This window comes from Neopsephotus bourkii, unplaced genomic scaffold (genome assembly GCF_033783945.1).
Source record: "Neopsephotus bourkii isolate Nb327-2 ecotype Australia unplaced genomic scaffold, CSIRO-AGI_Nbou_v1 NB_873, whole genome shotgun sequence".
NCBI classification, from domain to species: Eukaryota; Metazoa; Chordata; class Aves; order Psittaciformes; family Psittacidae; genus Neopsephotus; species Neopsephotus bourkii.
This window is the reverse complement of record NW_026901367.1, coordinates 235030-252130: the sequence shown is the minus strand read 5'-3', so window position 1 is coordinate 252130 and position 17101 is coordinate 235030. Positions and strand designations below refer to the sequence as shown.

General features: G+C 43.2%; 2 long non-coding RNA genes across 3 annotated transcripts in view; both read right to left on the bottom strand.

The window, feature by feature from the left end:
- Positions 1 to 1750: 1750 nt before the first annotated feature.
- Positions 1751 to 13296, bottom strand: LOC133214193 (uncharacterized). Its single transcript, XR_009726030.1, has 4 exons — positions 12585 to 13296; positions 12130 to 12287; positions 9529 to 9613; positions 1751 to 2338 (listed from the first exon to the last, which is right to left on the bottom strand). It is a non-coding gene; the product is annotated as an uncharacterized LOC133214193 (long non-coding RNA).
- A 638-nt stretch (positions 13297 to 13934) lies between these two features.
- The window catches only part of LOC133214117 (uncharacterized), a 66268-nt gene continuing 63101 nt past the window's right edge, over positions 13935 to 17101 (bottom strand). Inside the window, exon 5 of one of the 2 annotated variants that reach the window (XR_009725993.1) lies at positions 13935 to 14125. This is a non-coding gene — a long non-coding RNA (uncharacterized LOC133214117). Of the gene's footprint in view, positions 14126 to 15807; positions 16068 to 17101 lie in introns of those variants that run through there. The other variant, XR_009725994.1, reaches the window with a different exon arrangement.

Below are 17101 nucleotides of genomic sequence, written 5' to 3'. Positions count from 1 at the left end.
GTGAAGGTGCCTCTCTGATGCTGTTCCACAAGTCACAATCCATGTGTGAGACCCTGTGGCAGCCCAATGAACTGGTTCCCCATAAGACACCCAAGAAACACCATTTCTTCCCACAGAATATCACAGCAATCCCCTCTGATCATCTAACCTTCTCCAGATCTCCCGCACCTCCTCTTCACATTGTAAACATCTCCCTCTATTTCCCCAAACCTGCTCTTGCTGCTGGCAATACCCCCAGTGCCATGGGGGCACCAAATCTGCTTCTGGCTCCAGTCCCCTTTCCCTCTAAGATCCTTCCCAACAAAGAGGAAAATGAAAAGCCAGACCCAGTCTGCTCTGTTACATCTTCCTTATTCCTGTCACACCTACAGTGGCCACAGTGCTGTGGAGCACAGTGGTCCCAGAGGCATGGACTGACACAAGATGTCCCTTCTACAGCATGTACCCCCTGGGTTCATAGAATCATAGAATGGTTTGGGTTGGAAAGGACCTTTAGATCATCCAGTTCCAAACCCCCTGCCATGGGCAGGGTTCAGAGCAGGCTCAGCTGGTGCTGGGCCCAGGTACAAATGAAAAGGTTTACAAAGCAACAAGAGTGGGAAGGACAGGAAAGAGCAGCCAGGCATTGATAGCTCCAAGGAAATACCTTACAGAATGAGGGGTTCCTGTGCTGACTTTCATTCTCCCTCTGGTACACATTGCCAGACAGGGTGACACAAGAAACTATGGCACAGCAGGGCACAGTACAGCATGAAAAGGCAAGACAAGGGAGCATCTGCCTTACGTAGTGCTGCCCTTTCACTCAGCTGTAAGGAAGAAGTTCCTGTGCCTGTTTTTATTCACTAGACCTGTCTCTAGTGAGCTGTATTCCTGTTTATAAAGCCAGCTTTAGCCAAAGCAAATCCCGACAAATTTTCTTTTGTGCTATATTGCATGTCAGTTTCTCCTTAATCCATGTGGAATTACTGCTCTGCCATTACCGTTTCCTTTATCCACCCTTTCCCTACCACATCCATTTTTAATGGCTGATTATAACCAATTAGGACCCTCTTCAAAATCCGTCCCATAAAAATGAAATCAGTGCTCAACCTTCCTTAATACCAGAAACTTTCGGAGCTGTTTGCTCTGTTTGCAGCACCATCTCCTCATTGAAAAAGGCCATTCCCATTACTTATCCATACACTGGTGGGCAGAGCACGGAAGGGCAGCATCCTGGCATCAGTGCCCCATAGGTGGGTGATCCACACAGCTTGGCACAGCACTAGCACCTTCCTATCTCTGGCAGTTGACTTGATAGGCTGATTTAAGGTGCAGTCACAGGGAGATTTCAGCATTATTCCTCTGAAATACTCCAGATCATTCAACCTCTTTGTTTTGTTTTGAACAGTGATGCTTGTGGTGCTTGGTGGAGGTGGGAGCAAAGTGCAGACACAGACACATGGTTACCCATGTTCATGGCGGCTCAACCAACTACAGAAACATTTAGTTGTGCGTGTTCCTGTGTCACTGTTCATGCTCCAGAGCATGTGTCCTGACCAAGAACCCATATCCATTCCACGCGGGCAGGCAGCCGGCAACAGGCCATTCTGTGTTTAATGGTTCTTCTAAGAAAAGGATCTAAAAGAAATGGTTGAAATTTAAGTGAAATATCTCATTTGCCTACAAATGACATATTTCAACTTTCCATTTTATGGGGGAAAAAAAAAAAAAAGTTGTGAAGGATTCTTTTTTTTTAAAAAAACTTATTACAATTTCCAATATTTTTTTTTTTTTGGATTGCCAGTGAAGAGAAAAATATGTGATTTGCAGAGCTCTAAAAATAACGAGTTAAAATAGTTTCTGCCTCTCAAAGGAGGCCTCTTAGTCCTGTAATTTCTGCAGATTTTGCCTTGCAGGATGGGTATTTTAAAGAATGATATAATGTCATTTCCATAAGTATCGTCTCATAATCTGCTGCCACTGTTGGAAATACAAGTTTAGAGACAGCTTGAGCAGTAGAAATACCAGCTCACCCAGCTCTATTAAAAAAATAACGTGAAACACTTGAAGAGGAGGAACAGGATATCTACTCCAAAGGTAAGCAAACAGTGCCAAACATTTCGAGACTATTTCTTTTTGATATCTGTCTTTGGCTGCATTTGCAACTCTTATGTGTTTGTCTGCTGCAAACAGCTCAGCAATGCCTGTTATAGGCTTGTTTATTCCTAGAAAGAAGATTTTAGAAAGAACACTCACATTTGGGCTGAAAGAATGCATAAAGTGTTAAAGTGCAGAAATAATACCAAGTGTCCAGCTGTAATAAAGGAGTGTTGCTCAAATTGGGGGTATTTACCTTCAGCTAATAGCAAAACAAAAGAAAACCAGCAAAGTTCTTAAAAATTCAAGTTACTCAAGCAAAGCATAAGAATAATCTATCTCCTGTCTAGTCCACCCCGTCTCTCTCACATCTTTCAACTTAATCTAATCATCTTTGCTCAGAGGGGACCTCCCTGGCCCCATTGCCCAGGACTCACCCCCAGTGCAGGGATGAAGCAGGAAGGGTCTAAGGGGAAGATGGGGCTTTGCTGCTGGAGGAGACCTCACCACAGTGCTCGGGAGTGAAACCACCACTTCCTGCTGTGTGGCCAACAGAGCAGACCTGCCCCTTCAAGATTAGCCACTTATGAAACAGCATTGGAGGCCCAAGAGTGTGCCTGAGAGAACAGCAAACATTTGTGGGTTGCAAGGAAAGAGGAAGAAGGCAAATACCAGATGGAGGGGAAAAAGAGACTAAAAAAATGCTGTCCTGATGGGAAATGGAGGAAACCAGACAGGAAAAAAATGGGGTGAAAAAGCACCTGATGTTTCAGCTACCATTTGTAATGTTTCAGGCAGACTTGCCCCCATGCACACTGGTTGTGCATTCCCATGCCCCAAGGCTATGCAAGAGAGCAGTGGTCCTGCAGCTACTACCAGGCTTACTCTTAACAGAGGGTCTTCCATCAGGTAGCACGTAACAGACCAGTCATCCAGATCTGTTTGAGAGCACAAGCACATTGCACACTGACCAAGCTACCCCTGCTTTCATAACTCAACCTTGTCATAAATAGAAAGCTTGCCCTAAAATTGTGGGAATTTTGGGAAAGAGCCTAAAGATTTTACATTGGACAGCTGAGCTGCCCTTCCTGGCTCCCTGCTCATGCTCATCACAAGAACCGCCGATCATGTGAGAAAGATTCAGGATTTATAGAAGGAAACTGAGCTTGGACCTTAAGTTCACTTGGAAAATGGAAGGTTTGTTCTTGGTAATAGTGAAAACAGATGCAGCTACAGCCAGAATGTCTCCCCCTTTCCACAGAGGAAAAATGACAGGGAAAGCCAAAGGAAAAAAACCATTTCTCTTGGTGCCAGCAAACCTCTGTTCTCTTCTGCAAAACAAGCAGGAAAGGACATAATATTTCTGCCCTGTGTTCAGATTTTATTAACTAAGATATAGGTATATATTATGCTCAACCTTTGCCTTGCAAGAGCACACTGAAATGTGTGGTTTGTATGATGAGAACAGTTTCTCCCTGACAGGCAGTGCTGGTTTCCAGAGATGGCTGATAGCCTGTTTCCTTCATAAGAACTGTTGCTCTTTAATCCTTGCAGTTGCTTTCCTTATCCTACCTAAAAGAAGGATCATACAGAGAGATGAATCCTTCCCTGTAGAGACACAAGACTATCTCCTCAGGAAATTGTACGAAAACCCTTATTGCAGAATGGGTGACCCTAACAAAATCTCTCTGCTTTGCGAACAACAGTGAAGAATCTGTCATTTACAGTAGTTTTCCTAATGGAAATAGCTCTATTTCTTAGACAAGAGCTAATTGAAAACAAACACCTCCTCCCCAGCTTGGGATGCCTCTCAAGAATGCAGATCCCAACAGTTTTCCCAAAGAAGAGGGGCCCCCAATGGCTCCTTTTCAGGGATACCTTTCCATCTTCTGAAGCACTCATGCAATGCACAGCCCTGAGCATCCCAACATTCAGATGACATAAGACAGGTTGTTCAAGTACAGCAGTCTCTCTATATCTATTTCCAAGCAAACAGTTACTGTTGTAGATACAGCAGATCTATTGTTCATCTCCAGATAATCACACTTATCTTCAGCACCTGCATAAGGTCTAAATATTATGCTCATTCTATGGCTCACAAACTTAGTTTAGTCGTTGATCTCTGGCTATGGAGCTGTAGCTCCTACTCTAGCCCTCACTAAAGCAGATTTCCCACTGAAAACTGAGTGATCAGCCATCGGAATTCTTACGTAAGCCCCTTTACTTCCTTCTTTTCCTTTAAGTCATAACTACCTAAGCTAGAAGAAAATGACAAATATCGGTAGTTTCTGAAAAGACACTAAAAGATTCCCCTCCCCAGCAATAATTTATTTTAAGCAAAAATACATTCCATCTAGACTTGCTTAAGACTCAGAGGTACATTTAACATACAACAGCATGAAGCGAAGGAGCAGCACAACTGTGCACTTGGCAGTGCACAAGTGTAATAATTTCCAGGGTAAATGGACTGGCAATTTTAGCCACATGGATAATATCAAGGCCAAGATGGCTAAATTCAGCCTGGCCTGCATCTGACTGAAGAAATTTGTCATAAGCAAATAGACACAAAGATGCATGTTGTTCCTGACTCCACCGATGACATATGCTAGCCTCCATCCTTTGGGTTATCAAGGCTAATTGTGAGCCGCCAAAACCACTGCAACATTGCAGGGTATTTATTTGCACAGTGCTATCGTGTGAACGGTGATTTCTTTTACTAAGATATAACTACCAAAAAACACCAGGAAGGAAAACAGAGTCATAAAGTTGCATAAAGCAATTAAGTCAATTCCACTACTCATGCCTAATCTGTCTTTGCATGCTGATCATTATTAACTTTGTTCCTTTCTGGGTACCCAACAGGGTCTTTTCAGCCTTGTTGTCTTATGTATAAGCCAGGAGAAGGTGGGAACACCCAAAGGACAATATCCCTTGCAAAGCTTGTATCATCAATGTAATTTCTCCGCTCATGGCAAGGCAGATTTTACTCTCCAGATCCAGATGCATCCTTGGGTGACTGCACTACCAAAGGAGTATCTCATATCTCAGCGTTTTTGTCGGGCTGATACAAGAACTGTTGCCTCAAGCAGTTTGGTCCTTGCACATGAGTTAATGTGAGTAAGGACTGTGCCTCCCTGAGATAACACAGGGATGATGGGTCCCCAGACTCACCGGTGATGAGATTTGTCTCATGCACTAAAAACACCTCTTAAAACCTCCTTTTTACAATAGAATACCATTAAAACACTGATGCATATCAAGAGGAGTGCTAGTCCAGAGGGAAATTCAGTGTTTCCAGTCTCTCTGGGAGAAGGCAACCACCTTCACATCCTTCTCACTGTATGTAAAATGTACCCCAAAGGAAGTACAACATGCATGCCCTTCTGCTGCTAGCTAGTGAAAACGCATGGAAATGCCATGGGCCCACCCCTCACCATCAAAGCATGCCCTATAGAATTTAATAAGCCATTACCATCTTCCTACTAGCTCCTTTGGTTCCCAGGGGAACCTACCAGTGACTCACAGGGTATTTCCAGAAAGTCTATGGAAAGTCTCTCTCACTGTCTTTGTAATTCCAGAGTCTTTTAAGGCAGTTTCTCTAACACGTTCCTTTATCATCCACTGCTCTGAGCATGGGCACATTGTGTAGGGCTTCTCCACAAAGCCTAGCAGGCAGGGGTTGTGATCCTGGCACCTCCACCAGCAGTAGTGGCTGCATCCTCAATCAGAGGATGTATGTACTCATTATCTGATATGTGAATAGACATGGCTGGTGGCAATGATTAGTATTTTTCTTTGGCAAGGTCCGTATTAACAGATCAAAATACTGGATTTAAATATCTTAAAATATGTAATTTTGTAGTAAATATGGGGCCCTGGTCCAAGCCTTCCATAGGTAGTGAAATGAGGTACTTCTAAAAGACGTATTTGGTGCCATGACCTTGAATTGCTCTCTATACACAGAGGAAAAATTGTGAATCTGTCACAGAATGTCTCGTGTTAGTTTAGTATGGTTTTGCCATATACATCTACATAAAAGTAATTCAATACTTTCTCTATATATACACACAGAGAGAATCCACAAAGGCATCCCAAGCACTCTTGAGTCATTTCCAGATTCCTATGTGCGGAGCAGGAATTTCAGTGCTCTCTTGGTGCAATCAGCAGCAGCCTATACCATAATCAGGGGGGTGAGGGGGGTCGTTGGTAGTCTTCTAAAATCTCAATCTGCATTTATAAAACCAAGCAACTACAGACTGTCTCTTATGGCATGAAGCAGAAGGAAAACCTAGACTGGTCACAGGCAGTACTTTACATAGCATTTGGGTGGTCTCGGACCAAGGGTATGTAGAAAAGGCTACATTAAACACTCTTTAATCACACAAGCAGTGTTTTTCTTCAATCACAGGTAAGAAACAGTGGAAAATTTGTCTCTGGTTACCAGCAATGCAGGCTGAACACACACCCCGAAAGGACTGCAGAAAGTATTTTGGTAGGGAGACTGCAACACCAGGAGAGACATTTACCCATGTATAATTTATACTTTTTAGGACACTCCTAACAAAGTATGGCTGTTTGCTTTTCCATTAGGGAGCATGGGAAAGGGGAGACCTCACGTGATTGGAACACCTCCTGTGTTTCAGTTTTCTCCTTTCTCTCTACTCTGTTCTCCACATCTCTTGGGGTTCTGATCACAGAAGTCTTTGGGAAAGTTTATTTTATCTACCCACAGAAGCTTTACCCATTGATGAAGGACTCATCTAGTAAGTTGACATCATCATGTTTTCATAACCTACTATTCCCTGAATCATCCTGGTCCTCAGCAGGGATTTTCATGGCTTGATAAAGCTAGTACTTATATGAATATGCTACCTGTGATAATAAATTAGTTCCTATTTAAGGTTTCTGATTAAACTTTGAATAAGGGTCAGGATGGGTTTTATAACTGTTACTTTCAAATGCAGAACAAGAGTAACATTCAAAGAGGTGGAAGCATAAAGGCGCTATTGTGTTCTTTATCTATACTATACATCTACACCACCCTGCAAGGGGCAATGCCTACAGACACCTCTACCTGGATGGCTGGAAACAGTTTCTACTAAGGTGTATTTTGAATATCTTCCAAGGCAATATCTGTTCTAATGAAAATTAGCAAGACTCCTTTCTTCTTTCCTCCTAAGGTGAGCTGTTTGTACAGTTCCAGTGTATCAGGTCCTCTTCGGGCACTCCTGGCTACGAAACACTCTGTTTCCCAGAAATGGAGGTTTACAGCTAGCAGCAAAGAGCCACGCAGAAATAACCAACTGTGCAAAAACACAACTCCTAAGTGCTCCCTACTTTCAACCATCAAAAAACCCCTGTTAAAAAAGCACAGGGATAGCACAAACAGATGTATCTTAATTCTCTCCTTCACCTCTGTGTTTAAACCCAGCCAGAATTAACACACTGCTGGTATCCAAAGGTGCAGACCTTGTTGTTCTAAACCTCCTAAAGTTGTATTGCTCTGGGAAAGGACAGGAACCATAAAAAGCCTTAGCTGGGAGGCAGCTTTTATACTCGTGTTCAGGCCTCTAGTAAGTTGTCCCACGAAATGTAATGAGACCTCCTGCTTAGCCAGGGCTCTTATTTCCATAGCCTGTGCCTGCAGTGCTCTTATATTTTATAAGCCATATTAACTCACCTCTTGCACCAGGAGGTTGGGGCAGTGGCATGCTGTCTAATAATGGAACATATTTGTTAATACTAATAGACATTTGTAAAACTACCACATGCCTTTTAGCCTTCAAGTCAAAGCACAGGATGCTTGCGAGGGTTGTGAAATGTATGATGTAAAACTGGGGATGTTTTGGTTACAACATATCTCATTTATTTTGACTGTCATCACCCTCCCTGGTATATAATACCTGCTGCATGCAGAGTGAAATATTGCAGATGTTTTCAAAATAATTCTGGGCTGGTGGAGAAACCAAAAGGTCTCTTGTGCTTAAGGTCTGGTTATTTTCAATTCAAAACAACCAGGCAACACAGTTTCTGTGTGCTGGTATTTTAAAAGGCCTGGATTCCTCTGCGCTGACTCATGCTTGCACTGCCCACCCAAAACCTTACCTCTGAGAACTTGTGGAGAGAGACTCCAGCCATTTTAATACCCTCAGGAGTGAAGAATGAAGAGTAAAAAGATAAAACTAGTTTTAACTATTCATTAGTTTTGGGTACTTCAGATAATTTGTGCAATGGCTTCGGGGGTTTAATTGAATCACTTTCCCCACCTTGTCTTAATTTTAATTATACAGCAATCATTTTTACCAACCTGTGCAAAGGAGCCATGTGAAAATGTGACATATGACAATATACATTTACCTAAGCTCTAGGACTACTCTGACCTACAGGCAATTAGCTACTGCCTCCAGCACTCAAACGACCAATTAAAGAGTTAACAAAATGCCCTCCAAATCACCTACATGTTCAGGTTTTTGGACTGCCATGAACATTATACTTCAACTGATGTAATTTTTGACTGACTGATTTACTAAGTCTGCATCTGCTCAAATTCTAGAGCCATGACTGGGAAACCAAGGAATCAGATTTGATGAGGTGCTTTCATTGTCATTAAAGTCGATCCCACCTTAGCCCTTTCCCTAACAAGACAACCTTGCAGTAGTCATTACAAGACGTGATCCCAGCTTGTCATCAGGGGGAAAAAATGGCTTGCTAGGTCAATGAGGACTGCACTAAGTTCATCTCAAGGATGTAAGACATCCCTCTGAATGGCTAGCAGCCAAGAACAAAAACTTAAAGAGTCACAAAGGATTGGGTTTTCCAAGACATGTCTCCCAAAGTTTTGCAGGTAGCTGATTTCGGGAATCCAGAGGGATTGGATCAGTAGTCACGAATTGACACCTTTACATCTGTTCATGATTTACAGTGTACTAGTGAGCATTCCACTGCAGACAACAGATCATTAACAGCCAGAAGTGCACGACAGAAGTGATCCCAAACCAGACAATTTCAAAGAAAACGTATTCAAGTGTGTTCTTGCCCTGGAATAAGGGAGACCCAGGACACTGCTAGTTATACCGAGGGGGAAGTGAAGACTAGTAATCTGTCCAGGAAATCCCAAGTTCCAGTCCTGCCTCCAACAATAACTCAAGTTGTGGCTTTGTAATCTCCTTTCCTCGGCTAGCAGTGGGGGATAACAACATCTCTTGACATATATTGTACATGGTGCCATGAGGATTGACATTGCTAAAGTGCTTTGAAAGTGAATGAATGGTCTGGGTGACCCACCAGGGTCTTGCATGTTGGGTATTCTAACATAATTCAGAAGAGTTCTGCCTTCTGTGAGCAATGTGGTTTCATAATGGTAGAGATTGATTTGCAAAGCCATCATAGCTCCTATGCAAGAAAAGCATGACTCAACAATAGAAAGTGCTGATCTATGAGGTTGGTACAGACCTGAGACTTCTATAGAGATTCTCAGCTAAGCTGATGCTGCTTCTCTGGAGCTGATTCACATCATCTGTGCCATGATCATAATGCTCTGAAGAAACTTTTCCTGGGTTTGAACAGAAGTATTACTGATTTGTCTTCTCTGGCCACAGAGAACCAAATTCTGCCCAGATTTACACCAGTGAAGTTCTGATGGCTTTGCAAGACCCAGTAGATGCTGCTCTTCTGAAACTGAAAGCACACCAAAAAGCCAACCCAATCTTTTGGGTGCCATCAGAACCTGAACATAGAGCTAACCAATCCAGAATGGGATTTCTTTTCCACCCTCTGTACTTTCATTACTCAGACAAGGCCTTCAGGGCATGTTGGCCAAACAGCTTCACTACACAAACATGTAGTAAGGTGAAGAGAATGACATTACAGAGATAAATGAATCAGCCCAGTGACTTAAGGCTACTTGTCTTCTTGCCTACTATGTGGGGTAACCAATGCCTGGCAGTAGCAACCTTAGCTCTCCTGTTTTCCAAGTCAGGGAGCATCACGGAGGTGATACACTTGGCCTTCAAGGGTTTGGGGAAATCAGTACTGGCAACATGAAGGACACTTAATGACAGAGTCAAAGAATGCTGTTTTATCAGTGGAGGACAGTGGGAAAACAGGTAGTTATCAATGGCCAGATAAGAAGAAGAAGAAAAGCAGAACAAAAAGCAACCTACAACCCCCCGAGTGCTTTATTTTGTTGGCTGTATTTGCTCTACAGTCCAGTGAAAGTAAAAAACATCAACTGCTTGACACCAGGGGCTTCTCTGCTTTGAAAAACAAGTAGACAAATTCAACAGTGAAGAGTCGGGATTCCATAGGGTTGTTTATGTATGGCATACATGCAAATGCATATGATTATGTAGAAGTGTGTCTGTGTGTAACGTAGCATTAACACCAATTCTTACAGCCTTATGAAATGGTATATTAAAAAGAAAGAGAGAAAGAAAGGAAAAGCAAGCTAGGTTTCTTTTTCCTCTTTTACAAATATGATGCAGTTTACAGAAGCATGGTCCTTTTTTAGGAGGAATTCTAAATGCATCATTCAAATATTGTTTGAGCTGAATACATGATATACATATCATGAATACATATAATCACAGCACAGTCTTTTGTGGAAGTTCTGAAAATAGCTTTGGAAAAAGCTGACCATGAGTTTCCATCTAAGGATTTGCATTTGGTTAACATGTGTGAACCGATTCCATTCATTTCATCCTCAATGGGAACTATCCTGCTGAAAAGTTTGGCCTGAATGACAGGAATCATTTATGTGAGTCTGATGTCAAGGACAGCATCTACAGCCACTAGATGAAATTGTGAGAATGAACTGGGGAACCCCAATGATCTAAAAATCCCTGTACTATAATAACTACTGTACTGCAAACTGCAGTCAAAAAAGATGAGGAGCCTCATGGCAAGTGAAGTCTTAAGTAATCTGCTGATTTTCCTATCATTTTTCCACCAGTTTCCCTTCAACAGGGAATGTTAAGATTGCTGGGAAGGCTCAAACTTCCTTCTCTCCAGCATCAGTCTTGAAGGATGTAGCCTAGCTTCTCTATTGCTCCCATTGCAGACTGTTGGAGAAAGAAAAGGCAGGGAAATGGATAAATTACAGTAAAAGGGGCAATGAGATGGGTGAATCAGAACCTCCACAACCACTCAGCCCTCAGCTGGGTGCATGGGGCTGCTGGGAAGCATCACACTGCAGCGGGAGGTCCACACTGAGGGTGTCTGGGGGTCAGAGGAGACATCCCTGCCCTCTGCAGATGCTGTGGGAACGGGTGAAACTGGAGGATGCGGGAAGGGTGGCAGGGAGGGCTGAGCGCTCTAAGTACCATGTTTCCTAGGAAACATGCTTCGACAGCAAATATCACATTAGTCCTGCCTTGTGGCCCAGCTCATGTGATGTCAAGAACAATTTCTCACAACTCAGCTCAGGAGGTTAGCAAGACTTGGTGAAATGTTCAGTGATTCTGGCCTGACTTCTCCAGCTGGGACTGAAACAAGAAACTGAGGGCGTTTGCATCGTTTTGGAGGTTTGTGACAAATTCCTAAGCAAACCTTTGACTTATTTATTTATTTGAAACGCTATGGTGGATTTCTCTCGTAGCCTCACAGGTTTCCAGAGACTGCAATCACTATGTTTACTCTTAAGCACTCCATTTAACAAAAGAGATATTCCAGAACTGAAAATATAGGGGGGAAAACGGAAAACCAAGCAATCTCATGGAAAGCCTCAGAACAGTTGGATCACTGTTTAGCTTGTGAACTGATTTAGAAAGCTCCCTCGTAGACTTAGGATATTACAAAACTTCATTTACAACTATCCTTACTAATTTCTGTCAGGTGTAGCCTGGAAATATCCATAGCCTGGCAGGTTTAACTAAGACAGGCATAAGCCCTGGCAGAACAACTCATGTATTAGATGCACATCAAGCCTCCAAGAGGGCTCCCACCAGCTCCTTAGGCTGGGGTTCAAGTACCTTGGACTGGGATGCAGCGTTTTGCATCTCAAGGCTGCACAACATTCTAAGGTTGAGTATTCTGGGGTTATGTGGTACCACAGACCACAATGGACCTGTTGTACACAGCTTCCATTCTTCTTCCTTGAATTCCTGCAAACAGGCCCTACTGGAAGGTAACCACAATGTGTTGCAGAGAAGTCCCACTGTGCTGCCATTTCTACTGGCTTCACATTTGTGGCTTCAGTGGAGTTTCTCTGACTTCTGTTTAAGAGAAAAAGAGACTAAAACTGAAAAACCTTCCTCTGGTGACACACTTCATCTCATACTTAGTGAGATATAAAGACCTTTTTAATAGAAAGTAATATATTTAAACAAATTAAAAATAGCCGCAGTAATTTCTTTTTAATCATAAGCTAACTTAGGTGTGTGACCTCTTTATTTCCTTTTGCTGTTTCTTATCTTCAGTGATTTGAGCCCTTGCATCCAGGAGGTTTTTTTTCCCCTCCTTCCCAGGGAAATGAGAGATGAATAGAAAAAGAACAAGACTGCTTGAGGTACCTGAGAAACTCCAGCATAGAAATAGGTCCATCTCTTCCTTTCATCCCATTTTAGATATAGGAGGCCTGGTGGATCAGCTTTTCCTTCAGGAAAGCCAGGATTAAAGAGGTCAGGTCAGCAGTGTGAGAATGCCTTTAAGAACAGTGTGGGAACACAAGACTTCCTTATTAGCACATTAATGTACTGAACCTGAAGCTCATTTAAACAAGATGGAGCCAGCTGACTTCTTCCCTCCTCAGCCTAAGTCTGCTGTGTCCTTAGAGCTGTTAGATCGGGCAAGTGACAAACCTCCACAGCCGAGTGCTAGTGGAAATCTCATAAAACAGAACAAGCACAACATTAGGATTTACTGACCACCGTAAAGATTTCTCTTAAGATTCAAAAGCAGAGGTTTTACAGGTGGGGAGCATGACAGCAAAGGGTCCAGCTGAGATTACACAAGGTGAAGATATACTGGACTGTTCAGCAGAAATGTGAGTCCCCTTGACCCGCAAGCGGCTTTGCAGGCAAACAGCCATTCCTCATGGACATGGTGCTCAACCCACACCATCATCCCCTCTGCTCCTGGCTCCCACAGCACATCCCAGGCTCCATCCCCAGCTTGCCTTCACTTTCCTCTCAGCCCCATGCCTGTCCCTAATAGTAACACCATCTCCTCAAATGAAGGTGGCTTTGTGGAGAGCTGGAGGCTGTGAGGAGAGGTGGGAGCTGACCCTCACCAGGTACAGATGATTCCACATGGGTCCCTCACCTCAAGGCAGCACACTGCCCCTCTGGGGAGGTGGAGTGAGGAATAGGCCTGTACTGAATAGTGCAACAGCAGTAAAATAGGAATAATAATAATAATAATAATAATAATAATGCTGTTTCTAATGTGAAACACGTTTCTCTAGATGTAAAATAAGACAGGGGTAAAAGGCTTTCAGATGAAAGAGGGGAGACTGAGATAAGATAATAAGAAGTTCTTCCCTGTGAGGGTGCTGAGGCACTGGCACAGGGTGCCCAGAGAAGCTGTGGCTGCCCCATCCCTGGCAGTGCTCAAGGCCAGGTTGGACACAGGGGCTTGGAGCAAGCTGCTCCAGTGGAAGGGGTCCCTGCCCATGGCAGGGGTTGGAGCTGGATGAGCTTTAAGGTCCCTTCAACCCAAACTAGTCTGAGGTTCTATGAAAATCAAGGACTTTAATCTTTCCCAGCTGACAAAGCCATGCTGCTTTATCTTGCATACTCTTTTTGAGCCTGGGCTACCCACCCTCACACACATGTACTGTACACATGTCATATCTCTGAGACATGCAAATGTTATCTAGCCCTGCCTGCGGGGATGAAAGGGCTGAGCACACCCACCTGATGAGGCAGCATCTCCAGAGCAGTCAAAGGGAGAAGGCTCTTCTTACATCAAAGTTGTCAGATGGGGTTGTTTTCTTCATACAGGCATCAACTTTTCCTTTCTTTCTTTTCATTTTCTTTAAAGTTAATTATATCCCAGAGCAGTAAACAGATCTTGTAGCACTTACAGCAACTGCTACTCATACATTAAGGACCTGAGCAAATGAAGATTTAAACTCTGGTAATGCATAAATAGACATGTCACATTTACCTGAGATACTTGGATAAACATGCCCCTTTTCTTCTCAGCTGCCTACAATAAAAACTAATACCTCATCCACAGGATGAAATGCATCCACGTGCACATGAAACCTTTAGGGTCCCTACCAGCATGTTTTCACCTGTTGAAGTACTGAGATGGAGAGGCAAAGAGCTAGATTAATACTAATGCAGACCTAAACAATATCTCAGTATCTTATAGATGAATGATTTTCAAAAGAATTATCTGTCCTTATCGTAAGGAAAAATCTATAACTCATTCTTAGCCTTTCATCACTAGGAGGAAATATACTGCAACTTCATTATCTGTTCTTATTTTTCTCTCTATGTGTATTTATCTCTCTGGCTCATTCTTTATCTATTCAGCCACCCGCGATCACACAAGTGCAAAGTTCATGTGGGGCCCAAGCCAGCCCTCCCATTTGCTCATCTCTGACCTCCAATAAGCAGCATACAGCTTGTTTTCATACTCTACACTGCATTTTTCCCTAGCTGCAGCTGAAATCCCATCCTCACACGATGTCTTTTTGTCCTGATGGGACACTGTGTGGTTAAAATCCACACAGAATCAATCTCAGCACTATAAATCTCAACAGGAGGGGCTGGAGCTGAGCCTTCCACCAAGCCCGTACATGTCCCAGCCTGGGGCTTTAGGTTGGGCATATTTTGAATTCCAGCTTGTTAAAGTTACCTGCTCCTGCACCCGTCTCCCCTCCAGCTCCCAAAGAGGGTCTAGGGCTTCTTCCAGCCCTTACCTCAGTGTTTTCCAACCTAATGATTAAGATGTGCAGGTACATTTCTGGCTTCCTGACCCACGAGGGCAGTAACCCTATCCGTACACCTTCTTCCCCTAGCGCACTGCACTGCTTACCCAGAAGAGCCGAGATCCCTCTTGTGTGCACACATGCGCCTTGTGGAACCTGAATCACTGGGATTTTGCAGTAAGATCAAATTTCAGCCCTGATAGTCATTCATTCACTCATTCATTCATTGAAAAGGATACATGGACTTCATCCTGCCCAAAAATGAAAGCTGTTTTTTTCCGGGGCGTATTGCATGCTGCAGCCAGTGACTGGATGCCCTGTTTGGGACATGTGTCCTTTGTAGAAGATTCCCCTATTACATCAACTCAGACATCAGCTAGCGAGAAAAATTCCAAGTGGGAAAGCATATGATTTCCAGTTTGGCACCGTGATACTACTGCTAATACAAAGAGTAAGCATTTTCTGCTATAGCCTGGAAAGAGTTTGCCAAAAGTCAGGCTTTTGTATAAAAATAGCTGCATGTCCACATCGCTTAGTTTCTCTCAGAAATATACAAAAAATACAAGCATTTTTTGATAGCTTTACCCTGCACTGCCCAGCCACATTAAGCCACAGTAAACTACATTCTTATGGTTGTCATAACATTTTGCTCTGTGTTGCTTGTGACACGGATAATCTATTAAGATATATAAGGTGCAGAATGGTGCCTTTATGTCTCCAAGTTCCTGCAATCTGCTGCAAGAACCCAGCACAATTACTGCTGGAGAGGTGCAGGAGCGACTCCTCGCCACTGCTGCAGCCCACCAGAGGGTCTGGGCCAGTGACTCCAGGCAGGCATGGCCACAGCCATAGGGGCTGTGGGGACCAGCCTTCCTCCCATTGCACTCACCCTCCTCCTCGCCTACCCCAGCCTGTCATCAATCTTACTAAAATGACAGCAGACAAATGTTAGCCTTTGCAAAGATCAAATGAAATCTATGGCTTTAGGGCTGTTCACCAAGGAGCAGAGTAGTCTACACCAGACACGGGCACCAGCAGTCACCTCCTCTGCATCAACCCGCCTTGAATCAGTTTGGCAGCCATCACAGTCATCTCTCCACAGGCAGCCCGAATCCTGAAATAGATTGTGACAAACTTTAATGTTTTAGCCTCTCCATAGAGTTGTTGGGGGATTTTATAGCAAGATTGCTCATTCGAAACTTTTTTGGGTGAGAGTTTTGAGTGTGTTTGGGGTGATGTTGGGAGGGGGATTGCGTTTGCAGTCACATTGACAGGCAGGAATTTGTTCGGGTTTAGCTCTCTGGGACCTTACATGTTCAGTAACCTGAATTCTGCAGGCAAAGGGGAGGGGAGGGAAAAAAGGAAAAGGGGAAAAAAAAAAAAGAGATTACTCCATGGCATAAATATGCTGTATGTGCCCTTGTCTCATGCAATTTCTTTACATCGATGTGCAGGAATATTTATCCCCAGTAGAAATGTTTAACTAATCTGGTAAATGTCAAGCCATATGGTGTACATTGTAAGGATTTCATCAGGCCTTTTTAACTCTTTGTGAAAGTCTCTCCCTCTCTTTCCCTAAGCTTCCCCCCTTCCTCTTTATTTTTCCCCCTTTGTTGCTGCCCCCCAGAGCCCATGAGGAAGGAGACAGTGTGCGGAGTGTTATTAAGATGAGTTAGATCAGGGGGGTGATACTCATGTTTTATAATATCAAGCAATATTAATCAGAAGTGCAACTCATGGGGCATCTTTTTTGCTGGGCAAAGAGACCCACTGCATGTTTTATCAGCAGTGACCTGCAGAAGAAGATCACTAATACTTATTTCGTTAGACAAACTCTCCACCCCAACAATACACAAAGTTCCGAGGAGCTACCTCATCTCTTATTGCTTCCTTTGAATAATCGAGTCTTTACAACAAATAAGCTGCACTTTCAAGTAAAGGAAATGTTTCTGTACAGTTACTATCTAGTGTATATCCCAAAAAGAGTGCGATTTACAATAAGCAGTATCAAAAAGGAATAAACCGTTCTATTAGTGCCAATCCTTGTTCATGGTTTTATAATAAGACATATCTGTTTTCTTCCTATAAATCTTGACTCTATTTTTAGTTTGCAAATAATGATTCCAGTCTTTGGCTGCCTGCCACTTC